Consider the following 17,297-nt stretch of genomic DNA (forward strand, 5'->3'; position numbering starts at 1 on the left):
TAACTAGTTTCTAACCACGAGAGTAATATTTAAAAAAATGGAAATAATATGTTCTGTTTTCTGTTATATGTTTTTAGCTGAGCATTTTGTTTTGCTGAAAAAAAAAATTGAAAATTATTTGCTAGATTTTTTTCATTATGTACGTTCACAATTTAGTAGTTTAAAATGTACTTGGCAATCTAAAAAAGATCAAATAAGTATCACAAAGGTGTTTCTTGTTGCACCCCACTTGGTATTTTTGAATATAGGACAAAGTTTTCCAGCTAACTGTTTCAAAAATCTTTAAACTTGCTTAGAAGAAAAAATAAAAAACCTTTGCAAACTTTTTTCAAATTTCATTTAAGTAGCTTTCTAATTATGTATGCAGAGTAACTTCTTTTCTCCTTCATTACATTCACAGAACCTCAGTGAGAAACAACTTGCTTCATTTAAGATTAATTAAGATCTGAATGTAGCAAACTACAAATTTTGTTTACACAGGACTTTCAGAGAAATCTGGGCATTCATTTTTTCAGCTGTAGGTCAATTATGTATCTTAAAACTGAATAAAAGGGATAAATAATGTTTTAAATTGGAGGAAAGAATGGAACAACTTGGTACAAGGGAGAAAAATGATCTACAAATAAGAATGGTAGCTAAAGCAGGTCAATATGGAGAACAACAAAAATAAAATGTTCCTGGGAAGCTTGAAAACTAACCATATTTAGAATGCTTCTAATTAAGATTTTGAGGTAGTTGTTCAATTATGAGATGTAGTGGATCTTTTATTATGCCATGTCGATTTACATAAGTGGAAAAAAGTAAGAAAACAAATATGAGAAGACCCTTGAATTGTGAAATTACCACAGTTGTCTTTAAAAAGTTACAGTTCTATTTTTATTTTTATTTTTTCCTATTAACAGTAAAAAGTCAGGGAATATTATTTCTTTTTTTTTTTTTTTTTTGAGTCATTTTAATTTATCATTCCACTCAAGATGGTTCCACTAGATGTTTAACCTAAAAGAACTTTTTTGACAAAGCAGCTGAAAGTTTGTAGGTTCTGTTTTTTTTGTTTTGTTTTCTCTCTGGATTGTATGATTTTTACGATTTGAGGTGACAGAAATGGAGTTTTAGAGGGAAAAAAAGGCAAAAAAAGAAAAGAAAACAAAAACTGTTGAACAGCTAAGACCTTCTTCTACTGAAGTGTAGCTATTGATGGTGGAAGAACTGAACATTAAAAAAGAACAACCCATTTAAAAAACAGCTAGCCAACACAATTTGATTAGAAGTTACTGCAAATGCTACTCTGCAATGAGGAATTTTATACCTTTTATGTTCAATTGCATTTCCTAAAGCTTTTTTTGGTAATTTTTGGTAACTGTACCACCTTATACAGGAAATAAACTATCTTATCGAGGTAGTGAGTGACTATTTGCATAAGTTTTATCATTCCCATTATGAAATATGTGAATTTATTTACATGAAGGAAATACAAATGTAAAGGTCAAAGAGATTCTCTAATTTCAGTTTTCACATGAATGATTTGATATCTTAGATCTTGTCTTCAGAAGTGCTGAACAAGTACAACATTTGTAGAAATAGGTTTGTTTGTGGTAATTACCAGTTTGAAATGAAATGTTTATTGCTTGTTATACAGTGATAAAACCAAAACCTGGAGATGACTGGAAATTTTTTTGTCAGTGGCTCCTGGGGTTCTGTGCTTGGAAAGTTCTTCCAAAAAAAAAAAGATGTACAATTCAATTATCAAGGGTCATTAATACTTATTAGGTTATTCTTTTCTGTTTGGCTATAGTGATTTTGCAAAGCTGTACAGTTCTGAACGTGTGAAAGGTGTTTGAAAAACAGGGAGTGCTGCACAGGTATGCTCATCCTGCTTTTCCCAGTCTTCTGGGAAAGAAATGTGAAACCTTATTTCCCCTTGAAAATAAGGGGATGTGGCCACCTTGCTTCTGTGCTTCGGCAGGGCTAACCAGAGTCCTTGCTGCAATTATGGCACTTGAGACGGGGGAGGGGGGGAAGTAAGGAAGCATGGCGTATGTTATCATTAAAAGTATGTTATCATTATATGCTGCCTTGAGGAGGATCCTTCCCTTGTACCTCTGACCTAAGAGGCAAAGCGTAATTCTGCCTCCTACTCAGGATTTCTTTTTTCTTTTTATTTTTTTTTCTTCTTTCTTTTATTTTCTTAAAGGCAATTCTGTGTGCCTTTTCAATGCAATGTGGGTCATCTTCAAATGTAAGCTGTTAAGCTTTTGCAATCCAATTTTCAAGAAAATTAACTAGTTCGTTCTTACCCTGATCATATGGGAGCCCGTGTAGCCTGAGGTTTTCATCTTGGATCTAGTTCTCAAATATGTCTGCCTTGGTCTTCAAGATTTTATCTCCTTCCGTTAGATTTCCAGAGATGTAACTTTTAAAAACATTGTTCCTTGGCTTGTGTATTCAGGCTTTTCCTCAGCTATCAAAAAGCAACATAATTTTTCTTTCCATTTCATATTCTGTGCTTCTCAAGCTCTTGTTATCCCTCCCACCCAACTTGCAGACTTGGGAGAATTACCCTCGGCAAATGATTTAGTTGAACATATCAAATTTCTTTTAGTATTTTTGAAATGTTCATAATGAAAATACTGTGCCCTATTTATCGATGGATGCATCAGCTTGAAATGCTTCTTAAATTACGTTTTATTGGAAATGCTGTTTTTTGTTTGGCATGGTATAAGAAATTGGAACTATGGTCATCTTTTTTCATGGATGCGTTGACCATGAAGTTCTGCTCCACCAATCATAAGCAAATATTTTGAAAATATTAGTTTGTTTAGCATTCCAAAACTTGCTTCCTAGGAAAGGCAGTAATTATTCTGTGGTAGTCTCTATAGAAACCATTTAACATTCTGAATTTTAAAGGCACTGTGGTGTTTAGTACAGGGTAGCAAGCCAGAGATTTTATACAGCTTGAACAAAAATCTGATGAAAATGTGGTATATGCTTCAGTAAGAGGTTTCAATGAGAAGTTGGAAAACATGAAGGTCTCCATTTCTTTTATGAGAGACCTTCTCAAGAGACAAAAGCCTTGCATAAGGATCCTTTTCAACTCATCTGCTGTCTCATAGCTATCTCATATAAATAAGAAAAGAGATTTTCTACTAAAAAACAAACAAACCTTTAAGCACTCCAGAGCTATCCACATTAAACATTTGACCACACTGTTTTTCTTAAAACCTACAGGAAGAAAGCAGTTTCTTAGGCTTGTTTCTGACTCCTCTGTTACTAATTGGATTTTTCTCAGAAGATGGATACTACCTCTTACAGTAATTAGATGCTATAAAGTCTCAGAATGTATATCTGTTTAATATTGTTTTAATTTTTACAATCATATTTCATTATCTATATATTATAATTAATTCCTGTAAGTTTTATTACTATGCATTAAGAAAAAGTAAGTTACTAATAGTTGTGCTCTATGGCTGATGGAAGGTACTTTCTTGTCTTTCTGATGCATATGTTTTAAAATGACCTGATCTGTGAATAAAAGGCTCTTGGTAGTATAACCACAGGGGCAAACTACAAGAGATGCTACTGAAAATGCTATTGTTGGGCATGTACTGTTAAATGTATTGTTATTTAAAGATGTAATATGTAAAGTTGTTAACCAGTCACGCACACTAAAGGATGTTTTTGCTTTTTAATGCTTGCATGTTATAATGCCCAGTATGTTTAAAGATGTCAGAAAGTGAAAAAATCAAGCCAAATTATAGCTCTGCTAATGTTAGTTGTGTTCCAGTACAGATTTGGTTATGCTAAGGTTGTCTTTTCTCATTGAGGTCACAAGGCAACTGTGTGGCTGTAGTATGCTCTAAAAACAGCCCACAGGCACTGTAACAGGGCCTTGTCTGAGTCTGCTCATCAAACAGTACCTGCATACATTGTAATAAATGAATACTGAACTTTTAAAATACTTTCATCTCAGCAGGGATTGGGATGGTTTGTAGTTTCAAAGATTTAACTGTAACATTGCTAATCATCAACAGTTAGGTACCACACCAGCCCTTCTTGTCTCATTCCTACAGCATGATTTCTGCTGGAAAACTTAATTGAGTACTTCAGGAATTAATCACACCTTCACTGGAAAGGAAAAAAATGGTAAGATCCAAAGAGCATTTGATAAATGCACAAAATGCTGAAGAACTGGGAACATAGTTCAAAAAAAGGTAAATGAGCTTCAATTTGAGAACAATTTCATACAGAAGACACAAAATACATGGAAACAGTCACCAGTGTATGCAATTGTTTTTAAAAGGTTAAGTTAGCATAGGGCATTACTCTTTTCCTCTAAAAGAGGAGATTTCTACCTTTACATTGAAGAAAAGAAGAAAAGTATATCATTTTAAAATGGGGCTTCATTGAATAGTTTTTATTTATTTTTTCTCTTCTGTATTAATACATATATATGTTTTAATGTATATGTGAAATAATATGTATATATGTATAAGACATTGTGTTAAAACCTTTTTCTCTAATGAATGTGATATTGTCCAGACAATGATTCTGAATTGGTCTTCCTGAGTATTATTAAATAATAATAATAATAATAATAAGTCTGAGAAACTGGAAAACTGGACACATTTTTCTTCATGTCCTGTGCTTGCTACTATTTGAATGCTACTATATCTGTGCTAGCAAGTTTAATTGCTCATTAGTTCTAGTTAGTTTAACTGTTTTCTCAGCAGCCTTCCATATCAGAACATGATGATCAGTAATAAAACCACACAAAAACTGCTACCTGGCAAAATAAATGTCTAGAATGCGAATCAATGAACTTCAAACAGAAGTAAATTTCTACAAAGCCATCTGTTGTTACTGCTTCTCTATGCAGTTGCAAAATTTTGACAAATATATAGTTATTGCATCAAGATATCAGCTATTTACATATCTAATAGCCTTATATACTTGCATGTTTGCAGAAAAATATTTCAAAAGCTGAATTCTGAGGGTGTGGTTAAATAGTATTGTAGTGGTAATCTGTTTTTGTTCGGTTATGGAATGTGTATCCTGCAAAGATGGTGGAGGTCTGTCCCCTAACAAACAAACAAACACACACACACACACATACACACACTTTTTTTCTTATAATACTGTGGTGCATAGCTGAGAGGTCAGTATGCAAATGAAACACTGTAAGGGCACCTTTAAGGCACAAGCCGATTTGTGTAGAGTCAGCTTCACAGCGTGGAAAGCTACAGCGGAGGGTTGTCTGCTCTGGGAGAGAAAATGTATTGTCAAAGCCTATGAAGGTATGCAGTGACGCAGCGTACTCAAAATGATACTTTAACATACTAGTAAATGATCAATATCATTTAATTTGTTGATGAAAATGAATCTCAAGATTCAATGGGGACAGTGCACGACTGACTGGCTGGCACCTTATGTATACTGCATTACAATTTTTAAAATGTAATGGTTTGCCTACTAGAGGAATGGTATCAGAAGCAGCAAGGGATTTTCTGTACCTCACAAAAGACTGTCATGAACATATTTTATGAAAAATGCAAGAAATGTAAACTTATAACATCTGGAGCTGTAGCTCATTCATGGTTTTAAGATACTTTGTTTTGTGTGTTGGCAACTAAAATATTGGTAGGAAATGCTGCTGTTTGTATTGCGTTTCCATCAATTCATGGCATAGTAATTCCTTTATTCACTATATAGGGAAATAAAAGGACCACTGTTCCTTGGGTGGATATATCCTGTAACAGTTGTGGCCCTTTTATTTCCTTCCCTCTGACTCAGATATATGCAGTTGTTAATAGAGTTGCCTGGCAGTGCTTTATCACTTTCTCAGCAATGTTATCTTCATATCTGTCTTTATCTTTAGTTCTTTCTCTGGTAACACAGCGTGAAGATGATCCTGCTGTGATAGGAACTGCTGCTAATACAGGTTTACAGTCAGTTTTTTGAGTGATTTTGCATGCATGTGGAACAGTGACATTGGTAGAACCACTGTTCAAAGCCACTTAGGAGCCCTGGGAGGAGAAAGCAGGTTAACTATTGACGTAAATTATGCAGCACACACTTCTAGACTAGAAATGAAGTAAAATGGGGAGGTGGAGGGAATGAAGACAGTCCAGCTGTAGTTCCCAATAATGCTTAACTTGTCAAAATTATTGGGAAATTCATAGAATCATACAAGGGTTTGGATTGGAAGGGACCTTAAGGATCATGTAATTCTAACGTCCCTACTCATGAGCAAGGACACCTCCCACTCGACCAGGTTGCTCAAAGCCCTGTCCAACCTGGCCGGGGATGGGGCATCCACCATTTCTCTAGGCAGCCTGTTCCAGTGCCTCACCACCCTCATAGTAAAGAATGTATTCCTAATATCTAATCTAAATCTCCCCTCTTTGAGTTTAAAGCCATTCCCCCTTGTCCTATCACTCCACTCCCTGACAAAGGGTCCCTCCCCAGCATACTTTCAGGCCCCCTTTGGGTACTGGAAGGCCACTGCAAGGTCTGCACAGAGCCACACTGAACAACCCCACCTCCCTCAGCCTGTCTTTGTAGGAGAGGTGCTCCAGCCCTCTGAGCATCCTCCTGGCCTCCTCTGGACTTGCTCCAATAGGCCTGTGTCCTTATTTTGAATTATGAATTTAAAGATGAAACAGAAAATAAATGAACAAAAACCAAAGTCTTTCCCTAGAATAAATGCCAAGGTACATTCCCAATGCAGTCTACTGAACAGAAATCCAGGCTTCCTCAGGAAGGAAAATCACTTAAAAAATGTTAACATAGAGAAGCAGAAAATTGACTGTAGGATGAACAAGAAAAGGCAGAGAAACGTTGTGGTTCTATTGAAGTGAAATGGTATTGGGCAGCCAACAGAGAAATATTTAAGTATTTTGGCTGGTACATCAGAAAGCTTTAATAGATAAGAACAATAAAGTAATCCAGTTATTATAACCCTTGAGGGCAGTTAAGAAAAGCAGATCATAAAACGTATTGCTGATATAAAAGAAGAAAGTCTGCAAGAGAGCCAGAACTTTGATCACAGATTTTAATTCTTGAGATTTCGATTGTGATAGCTGTATTATTAAATATATGATAGTACTGCATGGCTCTGTGAGACAGTTTGTGGAACAATCCATGTAGTCAAAGGTTATTTGGGAGCTAATCCTGTGAAGGAGACAAGTCTAATTAAAAAAAAAAAAAAAACACAAAAAACCACACGTGTGGGAGCTAATGATTGCAGTATTATCTGAACATACACTTTAAGAATAAGTAAAGAAACAAAAGTTTGATTGTGAAGCAGCTTATGTTGAGGGAATATTAAAATGCCCTAAGGAATGTAAGTATCTTTATAACATATAGTGAACCGTTTAATAGAGAAATTTGAAACATTTAAGAAATTGTTAGCAGCAATGATATTGTAACTCAGTTTAATTAAATTGAATTAATAAAATAAATGAAAATGATTAGTGGGTGAGTATAAAGAATAGCACAAACAATATTCAGATGATTTCAGAGTATTTGCAAGAATAAGCATGATAAATAATATAAAGAAAAAACTATGAAACTTAAGATAATGAGAGTAGTGCAAAAACTCCAAAGAGTACTGAAATACACACACACAAATATAAATAAATATATCAACTAACAAAAGTCCTTTGGATTACATTTATCACAAATACTAAAGACAAAATGATGTAGAGGGGAGGATCTGCTGAAGCACTCTTGAAGCTGTTGTTGTTAAATGATTTTGTATGCACACTCTTCTAATCTGAAATAATGAAATAAAATGAATGAATATGTAATTTTAGTGATGCAAGGTTTAGTCAGGAGAGGAAAGATTTGAGTCTGTACAATGAGAATGTAACCTTCAAGCCAAAGTGCCACTCTGCCGTTAGTGGGGCTGCCAGTCTCTCATGGGGGAAGTGTGAAACTTTCTGTTTAGGCTTATTTTGAAGCTGCTGTATGAATGGAGAAATTTAATATCTGGTATGAAAATATTAAGATTATAACTAGAATGGGCACTTATTTTATAACCCCTTCCCACTTCTTTGTAAAAGTTACAGGCATTCCACTATTATGTACCTAATAAAACAGAATATTAGTGGAGAAAATATCATTTAACATTTCATCTGTTTTGTCCTGTCTTCACTGCAGCAGTCTCCATCTTCCCAAGTTTTGGATATCCTGTTGGTCCAGCTGCTCAATACAGATTTCATTTTCTTACTCATATGCAGTCTAATGACAAAAATATTGTATGCAGATAAGCGTTATTTGGACTTACTGTGAGGATATGTATTAATATTGCTAAAACTCATAAGGTTTCTTAATTGTGTCATCTACACAATATTGTGTGTCTGACATTGTTTACAGATAGGTGTGCCTAACTCTTTAGCTGCTGGTTGACAGCGATGAACTGTCACCATAGCTACAGAATAAATAAATAAATAAACCAGTTAGATTGCCAGACTTTAAAACAGGAGATGGGAACTGATCTGTGATATACCGTAATTTTCTGTCTCCTGAAATTCATTGGCTTTTAAGTCCCCCATTGGATGAATCTGCCCTTGAAGTTGCTGAAGTATACATAAAGTGTGTTTAAGCCCCCATTTAGATTCTAAGGTGTAAATTAAGGCATGGAAATGTCTTGTGAAATCATGGCCATGTAGAGGTCTTTTCAGAATTATATTTCTACCTTCCAAAAAGAGAAAATACCAGCATTGTTATGGTAAGAGCAAGACTCAAAATGACTTGACATACTAACCTAGGGAATTAATATATCCTGGATCTGCTATTTTCCATATCCCATTACAAGCACTAATGACATCCTTCGTATCTTTGTTATGGGTGTGCCTCATTCTCCTCTCAGAGTTTTACCTGTGGGAAGTAGTCAAATTCCAGCAGAAAAGGTTGGGAGACCATCTTCAAAACAGGTGATAACTTTATGTTTAGGATACTGATCATGACTAGAAATTCCATTATAGAATAATACAAACATAGAATCGTTTAGGTTGGAAAAGACCTCTAAGATCACCAAGTGCATCCACCAACTGTTACCCTAGGAAATAAATTATGAAGCTGATAAAACCTTTTCCAGTTTAATTTCATCAAGTCAACAGTTGCCAAGTAAAACTTAACTAGATCTACCAAAAATGACTATTTACAAACAATGAAATTGGATGATGTTAACTCAGAGAAGGTTGTATGAAGTGTCCTATTTGTATGCCATAGTTTTTGTCATCACTGTTACAGCTTTTAAAATATTATCACTGGCCATCACCCAATGTACCCATGCTTTATCTGCAAACTGTCCTAGCTTCTAAAGCACTCCAGCATCTGTGTTTTAAGGCTATCCTTGAGAAACGAGTGTTAATTCTCTGTTGGTCCATTGTTTTCCTTGACCTACAATTGCACTGTTTAGGCTGGAAAATTGTTTTTCATAACAGTATTTTCTAGTTCATAGTATTACAAAATCTGTTTTCAAGGTATATTGTATGGATTTTGAACTCCAGCTTTGCACATTTGAAAATGCCAGCTGTTACATGCAAAGAGAGTCTTACTGTGGGGTTCTGAGAGATTAATTGAGAAAAGTGTCCTGTGTATATCCTAAATTATCAATGGACATAAGGCAAATAATTAAAAACTAAATGAGTTGCATTAAAAAAAAAAAAAAGCACTTGCATGTATGTCTGACTCAGTCATCAAGGCGTCCACCATTAACTGTGTTAGCAATCAGGAATCCAAAGCAAGTTCAAGTTCCCATGGCATTCCATACAGATTACGGTCCAATTATGTAATTATTCTTAAAATGTATAAATCATGGAAAAACATTTCAAAAGGAAAAATGAAGGTAGCCTTTCTTATGATATTTCCTCTTAATTTCTTTTTATTAAGAAAGCTGATTCTGCATGACCTTTGGTTAATGATCTACATCAATTTGTACTTTTAACTGTTGCTTCAGAGAAGAGTTTGTTTTAATCTTTTTACTTTTGCTAAAGACTTCCCCTTTCCCCTTTCCCCTTTCCCCTTTCCCCTTTCCCCTTTCCCCTTTCCCCTTTCCCCTTTCCCCTTTCCCCTTTCCCCTTTCCCCTTTCCCCTTTCCCCTTTCCCCTTTCCCCTTTCCCCTTTCCCCTTTCCCCTTCGTTTCCTTTGATTTCCTATATTGGGCCTTAGTAAGTTTAAGAACACTGCTATGGCATTTACATAGTATGGCAAAGGTTATGGCCTTTTCAAGAATATAGGTGAAACAAGCATATTCAAGTACTGAACTTTGATCTTATCAGTCATGTTTTCACTTACCATGTCAACCCACCACAAAATACTGTTAGAACTGTTCTTAGTTATTGACTTGACCTTCTTTTTTTTTTTTTTCTTCTTTTTTTTTTTTCTTTCTTTTTCCCAAATGTCAATAAAATAACCACTTAAATTCAAGGAAATTCATAACTTCAGTTTGTCATGTAACTTATGAAGGCAGTCTGGGAAGCAGATGGTTGTAACCTTTATGTATCTTGATTAGAATAAATTGTGATGCATATGTCTGATTTTAGAAATGTGATACAGATTTATCTGGTGTCATTATATGCAGAACTGAAAGGCTGAAATTGAATATACTCCTTACTATATGTTTAACACATCATGTTTTGTTTTTTTTTTTTTATTTTTTGTATCTAGTGGATGCATGGGAATTTAACTATAACAAGCTAAAGAATTTTTGTTTTACAAGGGGATATAGGCAGCACTAGCAATAACATAGTAAATATTCCAAGACTAGAAATAGGTGTTCTGTGTTTTCCAATTGCAAATCTGATTCAAATCAGAAATTCCTGTTAGTAATGACAACATGTTGCTGATTATTTCAGCATAGCTCAGTTTCTGTGATATAACAACAAATTTCAAAGAGGAAAATTTTATATTGCAAGTCTGTGGATCATAATGTTCTCACACCTCTTTTAAAATAAAGAAATAGCAAATATAAAATTATAAGTTTGGAAAATACTAAAATTACAGCAGAGCTTCCTATCTGTGTTCTATCTTTATCTTTGTTTATCCTTCATCTGAACTGATAAAATTGTGTTACTGACATCCTAATCACCTCCCACTCACATAATTGCAGCTGCACAATATTAGTTGGTGTGTCACTAACAAGGGTTAGAATTTGTACTTCGGGAGCAGAAAGTAGCAAGATATTTGAATATTACTGTATTTTCAGTACAAGTCCTTTACGATAAAGGAAAAATAAAGCAGAAATAATTTTAGATCAAGGATTATGTTATCTGCAATAATTAAGTCTCTTCATTTGTGAAGTTAAAGGTGAATGAATCCTTAACTCTTTTAACTCTTGCATTGGTTTTGACTTGAAAGATTTAAGGATTTTCACATCAGAGGTTTGCTTTTACATTATACAGACATGGTGGAATAAAGAATAAAAGATTTAGTTAAATTATTACTTTTTTTTTTTTTTTTTAAGGAAACAAAGTTGAGGAAGGGAAGGAGAAAGTAAACATGGTAACACATCATTTTGAGAAATCTGCACCAGTAGCAGGCAGAATTGTTTTCCTCACGTCCTGACCTCTACCCAACCACTCCCAAATTGGCTATCATTCCAATGACATCCTTTTCCTGACACTGAGAATGGCTTAACTCCTGTGCTCAATTACTGGATCCCACCCACAATTTGTTGTTCATGGTTAAAGGAGACCAACTAGTGTCAGCTCAAACTGTAAGCAGGTAAGCATGTGTCACTGTCATACAGCAGGGTTCAAGGAAATATGCTGTCAAGTTTCCTGGTGCCTCAGAACAATGAGCCAGACTAGCCTAAAGCCCTCCTGACAGCATAGATAACTACTTCACCTATTACTGTTGCTAACAATGGATTTAGGAAGTATGGAGAGTGAGGATCTTGTGGCAGATGTCCCGGTCCTACAGCAGCCATTGTCTCTAACAACATAAAAAGATAGAAAATTCATCTTTCTGAGATAGTTTCTGGCTCGGTTTCCAGACCCTTCCTTTCCTCTCTCCCTCAAAACAACTGGGAAAGCACAAGAGCTGTTAGCTAAGAGGGTTTCCTGAGTCTGCCAAGGGCTGCACAGGCATGTGGGTTATTGCTGCTAAACTGGGCACTGAGTTTCCTGGACACTAAGCAAAACCTCTTTAGTCACTGCTCCTCTGTTAGATAATAATATCAGGTTAGAGTCTGAGATCTACACTGCTGATCTTCATAGCTTTGGTGGCCAGGAGCAGGTGTCCCTGTTGTGTGTATTACCAGCTGCTCCTACTGGATCCATTCAGTTTTAGCTGTTCCTGCCAGCTTCCTAACGGGGTTCAGCATCAGTGGTTCTTGCTCGCTGTACTCTTGATAGGACAGCCGTGTGGCCATGCCAGCTGTTCAACTTTCTCAGCCAGTACACTGGCTGCAGCACTGTGCGCTCTCCCTGTCTCTCTCTCTCTCTCTCTTTGTCTCTCTCTCTCTGCCTTGTTTTGCCAGACCTTCACTCTCAGCAGTCTCACAAATATTTTTAGTCTTCATGGAAAAAAATGCAATGCCACATGATACCCACCTGGAACCCTTCTCAGAACTGGGCCTCTTCTTGGTTCTTGTATGGAGGTTTGCCTTTTGTGAAAGTGAATTGGGTAGAAAAAAGGCCTCAAAGTGCTGCTGGGGTTTGCCTGGGCTTCAGTCCACTGCTCCAGCTTTCCAGCAAGCGTAGCCAGCCTCATTGACCGCAGCAGTGCTTGGGGGAGAGCTTTGGCTGCAGGCTTACACTGCAATAATGTCTAGTGATTTATTCCCTGATTTTATTTAGCTGTTTGTCAAACTGTTCAGAATTGCAAGTCTTGTCTGTGAACAGTTGTTTTCAAAACAAATGCTGAAACTTGCCACAAATTATTTATAATAAATAGTTCTCCAGCTCTCATTACATCTGTGGTTTGTATTACAAAAGCACCTAGAGGCCTAAGTTGACATTAAGACAACCAGTATGCTAGAAGCTGTTTGTATAGTTGGTAAAATAAAATATTTATATGAAGAACTTCTCTGCAAATAATTCTTGGGGCCAAAAAGCATCATCCCATTTTATGATTTGCTCTTGCATTGCTGTTCCATAGGATTTGGTGTGCTATGACTTTGACAGTATGCGCAGCAGATTTATAATATAAAGAAATATTTTTTCAGGTGTTCTCCCATGCACCACAATGAATTCAAAAGTAAGAATTTAGTCAGAGTTACAGTATCATATCAGTATATTTTTTGTAATTTTAATGTTGCATTAAATTAAATGAAATGTTTGCAGTGATGCTCGACAAGTGTCTGCAAACACAAATCCAGTGGCAAAATATAAGAGTTTACAGTTTTGGCATATAGTTTTTTGACTGCCCAGTGTACATTTTGTGATATTTTTCCTTTTATTGCATTGCTCTGATGGATTATGCATCAGCCATCAACAATCTGTTTATGAAAGAGGGAACACTCTGGGAATTGTCAGTAATACCTTCTGCATATCAATCCATAATAATGAGTATTTGCCATTCTGTAGAACTGCTGTGGTCTGCAAAAGGGACTTCTTTATTTATTATTTTTTTTTCCTTGAAAATACTGTTTGGAGGGGACAGTGACAATTTTTGCAAAATGTTTTACAGCTTTCTGATATTGTTGAAGTAGGCTCTTCTCAGAGCTGTGGTGTATGTCATTTTAAAATGTCTCTAGAGCCCATTTTGTTCTTTGTAGTTTGTTCTGTGATGATACTGCTATTGTTTTTCCAAAGAAGATTAAGAGCACCTTGGTTGCAGTGATCTTTGCAATCCCTAAGAATCTCATATTGAACTTCGTGAAAAGTTAATTGAGTCTCATCTCAGGCAACATAGCATGAAGTAATGCCAAGGTTACTCAGTCTGTTCCTGTTTAGAGTTCTTGAGAAAACACAATACATAGCTGACTTTTTTGCATGTGTCATTTAAGGGCGTGAAGCCTGCAGGTAAGATAACAGCCCCAGAAAAAGCATGTTAACTTCAACTGCTGTGCACTGGAGAAAATCTCCGTGAGTAGCACAATATTGCCTTTCTTTTAAGCTGGCACTTACGCATCCTTGCAGTATTTTTGAGGAACCAGTGTGTTTTTATGTGGAATGTTTTCTATATAAGTACTAATGATGCGGAGGCTAGGTAAGCCACATACTAAATTAGAATTGAAGCAGACAGCACTCTGTACATAACAAATAGTTATCCTGTACTTTCAGAGGGAATGTTTTCACTGTGAGTAATATCAGAACATAGTAGTAACTTCTACCTTAAAGGGGACACTGGCAAGACCAAAAAGATTTTTTTTAATTAGTTTTTAATGTTTTTGCTTGATTACTGATAATAATTCAGGTTTTCAATGGTGATAGCATATACAGAAAGTTCTCCCCATCGATTAGGTTTGCTTTCTTCATGCAAGATGAACAGCAAAACTAATTCAGTCAATTTTTTTGCCAGTGCACTGATAAATGAGTTGTCATTTGGGTTTCTAACTAGGGTTCAGTGGTCCATATGTAACCTCTTCCTTTGTCATTATGAGGGATGTTTCCTTTTATATTCTGTTATTTTTGTCAGAATAAGGCTAAGATTAAAATCAATGCTGTAAAACTGTGCAAATATATTTAGACACCAACTTGGTAAAAATAAATAAATTAGAAAAATAATATAAAATTCTGTTCTGTTTTATAAATTATTATTATTTTCAAAACTAAAAGAAAGCTATATTATCAAGATTGCTTTAAATTTATAACCTGAAAACAGCTGTTTTTTCTGTCAGTTAGATGGATCTCTTTTGGAGGAGGAAGTGAACATGTCACCAAAGATTCTAGTGTAGTGGAGATCATTTTACTTCAATTTTTCTTGTATAACCATGCTGCTGTTATTTGTGAAGTATTTTCATATTAGAAAATCTTAAGTGGCATCTTGTGTCACACTGGTCAGAAATAGCTGTAGATCAGTTGTGTGTTCAGCCAGAGCTCTTTGAAAATATCTGTAAATTTTTATTTTTATTATTATTTTTTTAAAATTTAATAAATGCAACAGCTTAGAAAGCTTAGCCATGTTGTATTTTATACTTAGGAAACTGCAAGGAGATTACTGTATTTTAACAAAGAAAAGTACCAGAAACTATCAATTTACAGATATTTTTAGTTTTACTGAGCATTTTTTAAGACAATGTAGACAATTACTATAAGCATAAAGGTCATGAAGTTCATTTTAGATCAGATATGAAAGCAGTAAGACCAGAATAAGATTTGAGGAAGTTCATTGTGTTCCAAGTCAGTTCAGGCAACAGACTTGATACTGCATCATTACTGTGAACATGATTGTTCTAACCTTCAAAAGCAATCCTATTTATGTTGAAAGTAATTCTGCAGTCTGGACTGAGTATTTCACATTGTACCTAGAAAAGAAAGGATGAACATTATCAACTGGCTGAACTTACTTCATCCTTCTAGTATTAGCTGTTTTAGGACTTTATTCTCCAGGCTTAAGCAGTATACCACTTCTATCTCTGCCTATTCTTAGCTTGCTAGCTAAGCCCTCAACACAGATATATGCTCAAAAAGTATTTGCAAAATACTTTTGAAACGAGAGTCTTTATAATAAAAAGACTGCCAGACTATTATATTTTATTGCAAATTGTCATTAATGCTGTCCATTACAAGTGTAATTCATGTGGTAGTTGAGAAATTTAATAAGCTAATTTTTTTTAGTGACTCGACCTTTTCTTGAATAACACTGTTACGACCAAGTTTGTCATTTATTTTTAATTATACTCTGTTCTGTTCCTACTATAAATATCATCAAAGTTTTGTCATTTTTTTTCCCTTCAGATTGTTAGAAGATGATATACCTAAGCAATTAATGCAATATCAATTCATATGGAAATGTAGGATGTTCTTAAGAATTTATAGAACTGCATCCTTCTGGTCTTCCTACTTCCCCTGAAACTGACATCAGCTGTTCTTCTGGGATGTCTCTCCAAATTTTTGCTATGTTATTTGAAAGAGTTACAGCTTCTCTTCAATTCTCTCTGTGACATATCTGTACTGGGAGGTTAAAATACAGTTACTTCAAATGGAAATCAAAACTGAAAACTGCAAAAAATGTATTTTTCCCCCAGAGACAGAAGGAATCGTATCTCCAATAATTTGCATTGGACAATTGTGCACTCTTTATTGGAAGTCACAAGCTCTGCAATTCCATTTCTGCACCTGATGTTCGGTTGGTATGTTATTTTGGGCAGACCTTCCTAGCCAACTTGTCCTTAGAATATAGTTTAGGCTGGTATCTGCGTATCAGTTAGTACCAACACTAAAACTGTTTTGCAGTAAGACAGAATTTTAGAGAGTTGTCAATCTGTAACCCTTACAGAGCTTTACATGCTTCTTGTTCAGTACAGCAGCTTATTGCTGAGCCTATTACTGACATCGGTAATTTAGTCTTCATGAACCTCAGAAGAGATGGACAGTTCTAAGGGTCTTTTCCCAATTTAATAAATGTAGGTAAACAGATTTCTCCACTCACTCCAAATGTAGGTAAACAGATTTCTCCACTCGATCCAAATGTCAGGTATAATTTGGAAAAGCTGAGAAGTTGACTTAGGTTTGAACTAACACCACTGTAGCATTAGGGCCTCGCATGAAGGGTGAGAATTTTGAGACTTCTGCTTACACTGGCTTTTCAAGGAAGTGACGAGGTACTGGTGCTCAGCACCTCTTGTTATAGATGCCAAATGCTTTGGCCTCTCCTGTTAGGCTATAAAAAGATAATTTTTTTGTGTTTCATTTTGTTACTCATGTCTAAATTGCCATGATATAATCGTATGTATATATTCACTAGATTGTGTTCTGAATTTCTTGTTGTTCGTTTACTTGACTGTTAAATAGTGTTTTAGTTAAGAGCTAGTATGTTGTTGTGCTAAAAGGCTTGAAAATTTTCTCATTGAATATTTTCCGTATTAAGAATTTTTTATGCTGCCAGGTAGGTTTTCTTCATAGAGACTTAACTTCTTTGGGAATATTGAAAAAATAAATAAATCACCAACTCAGAAATCATAATTGTATCTACTAATTACTTTTCAGAATCTGTTCTTTTACAATGCTACTGACTTTCTGTTTTGTTTAATCTAGTGTATCAGTGATGTTAACTGTTTCATAATGGTTTCAGTCAGAATCTGTAGGGACCCAGTTGGCACCATTATGATACGAGATTAGAATGGGGAAAATACGTAAGGACATAAGTCCATGGAGTATTCATTAAGATGCTAATTTGATACCACT

At 35.2% G+C, this 17,297-nt stretch overlaps 1 protein-coding gene across 31 annotated transcripts in view; it reads left to right on the top strand.

Annotated features, from left to right (window-relative positions):
• The window catches only part of LOC311443752 (uncharacterized protein), a 319,792-nt gene that overhangs the window by 108,658 nt on the left and 193,837 nt on the right, over positions 1-17,297 (top strand). For 3 of the 31 annotated variants that reach the window (XR_014697455.1, XR_014697456.1, XR_014697457.1), the window contains exon 3: positions 4,068-4,140. The exons of 27 other annotated variants lie outside the window; for them this stretch is intronic. The gene's annotated coding sequence lies outside the window, so the exon portion shown is untranslated. Of the gene's footprint in view, positions 1-4,067; positions 4,141-11,467; positions 11,728-17,297 lie in introns of all 31 variants that reach the window. One more of the 31 variants, XR_014697460.1, reaches the window with a different exon arrangement.

The sequence above is a fragment of the Aythya ferina genome, assembly GCF_964211825.1.
Source record: "Aythya ferina genome assembly, chromosome: 13".
Classification (NCBI taxonomy): Eukaryota; Metazoa; Chordata; class Aves; order Anseriformes; family Anatidae; genus Aythya; species Aythya ferina.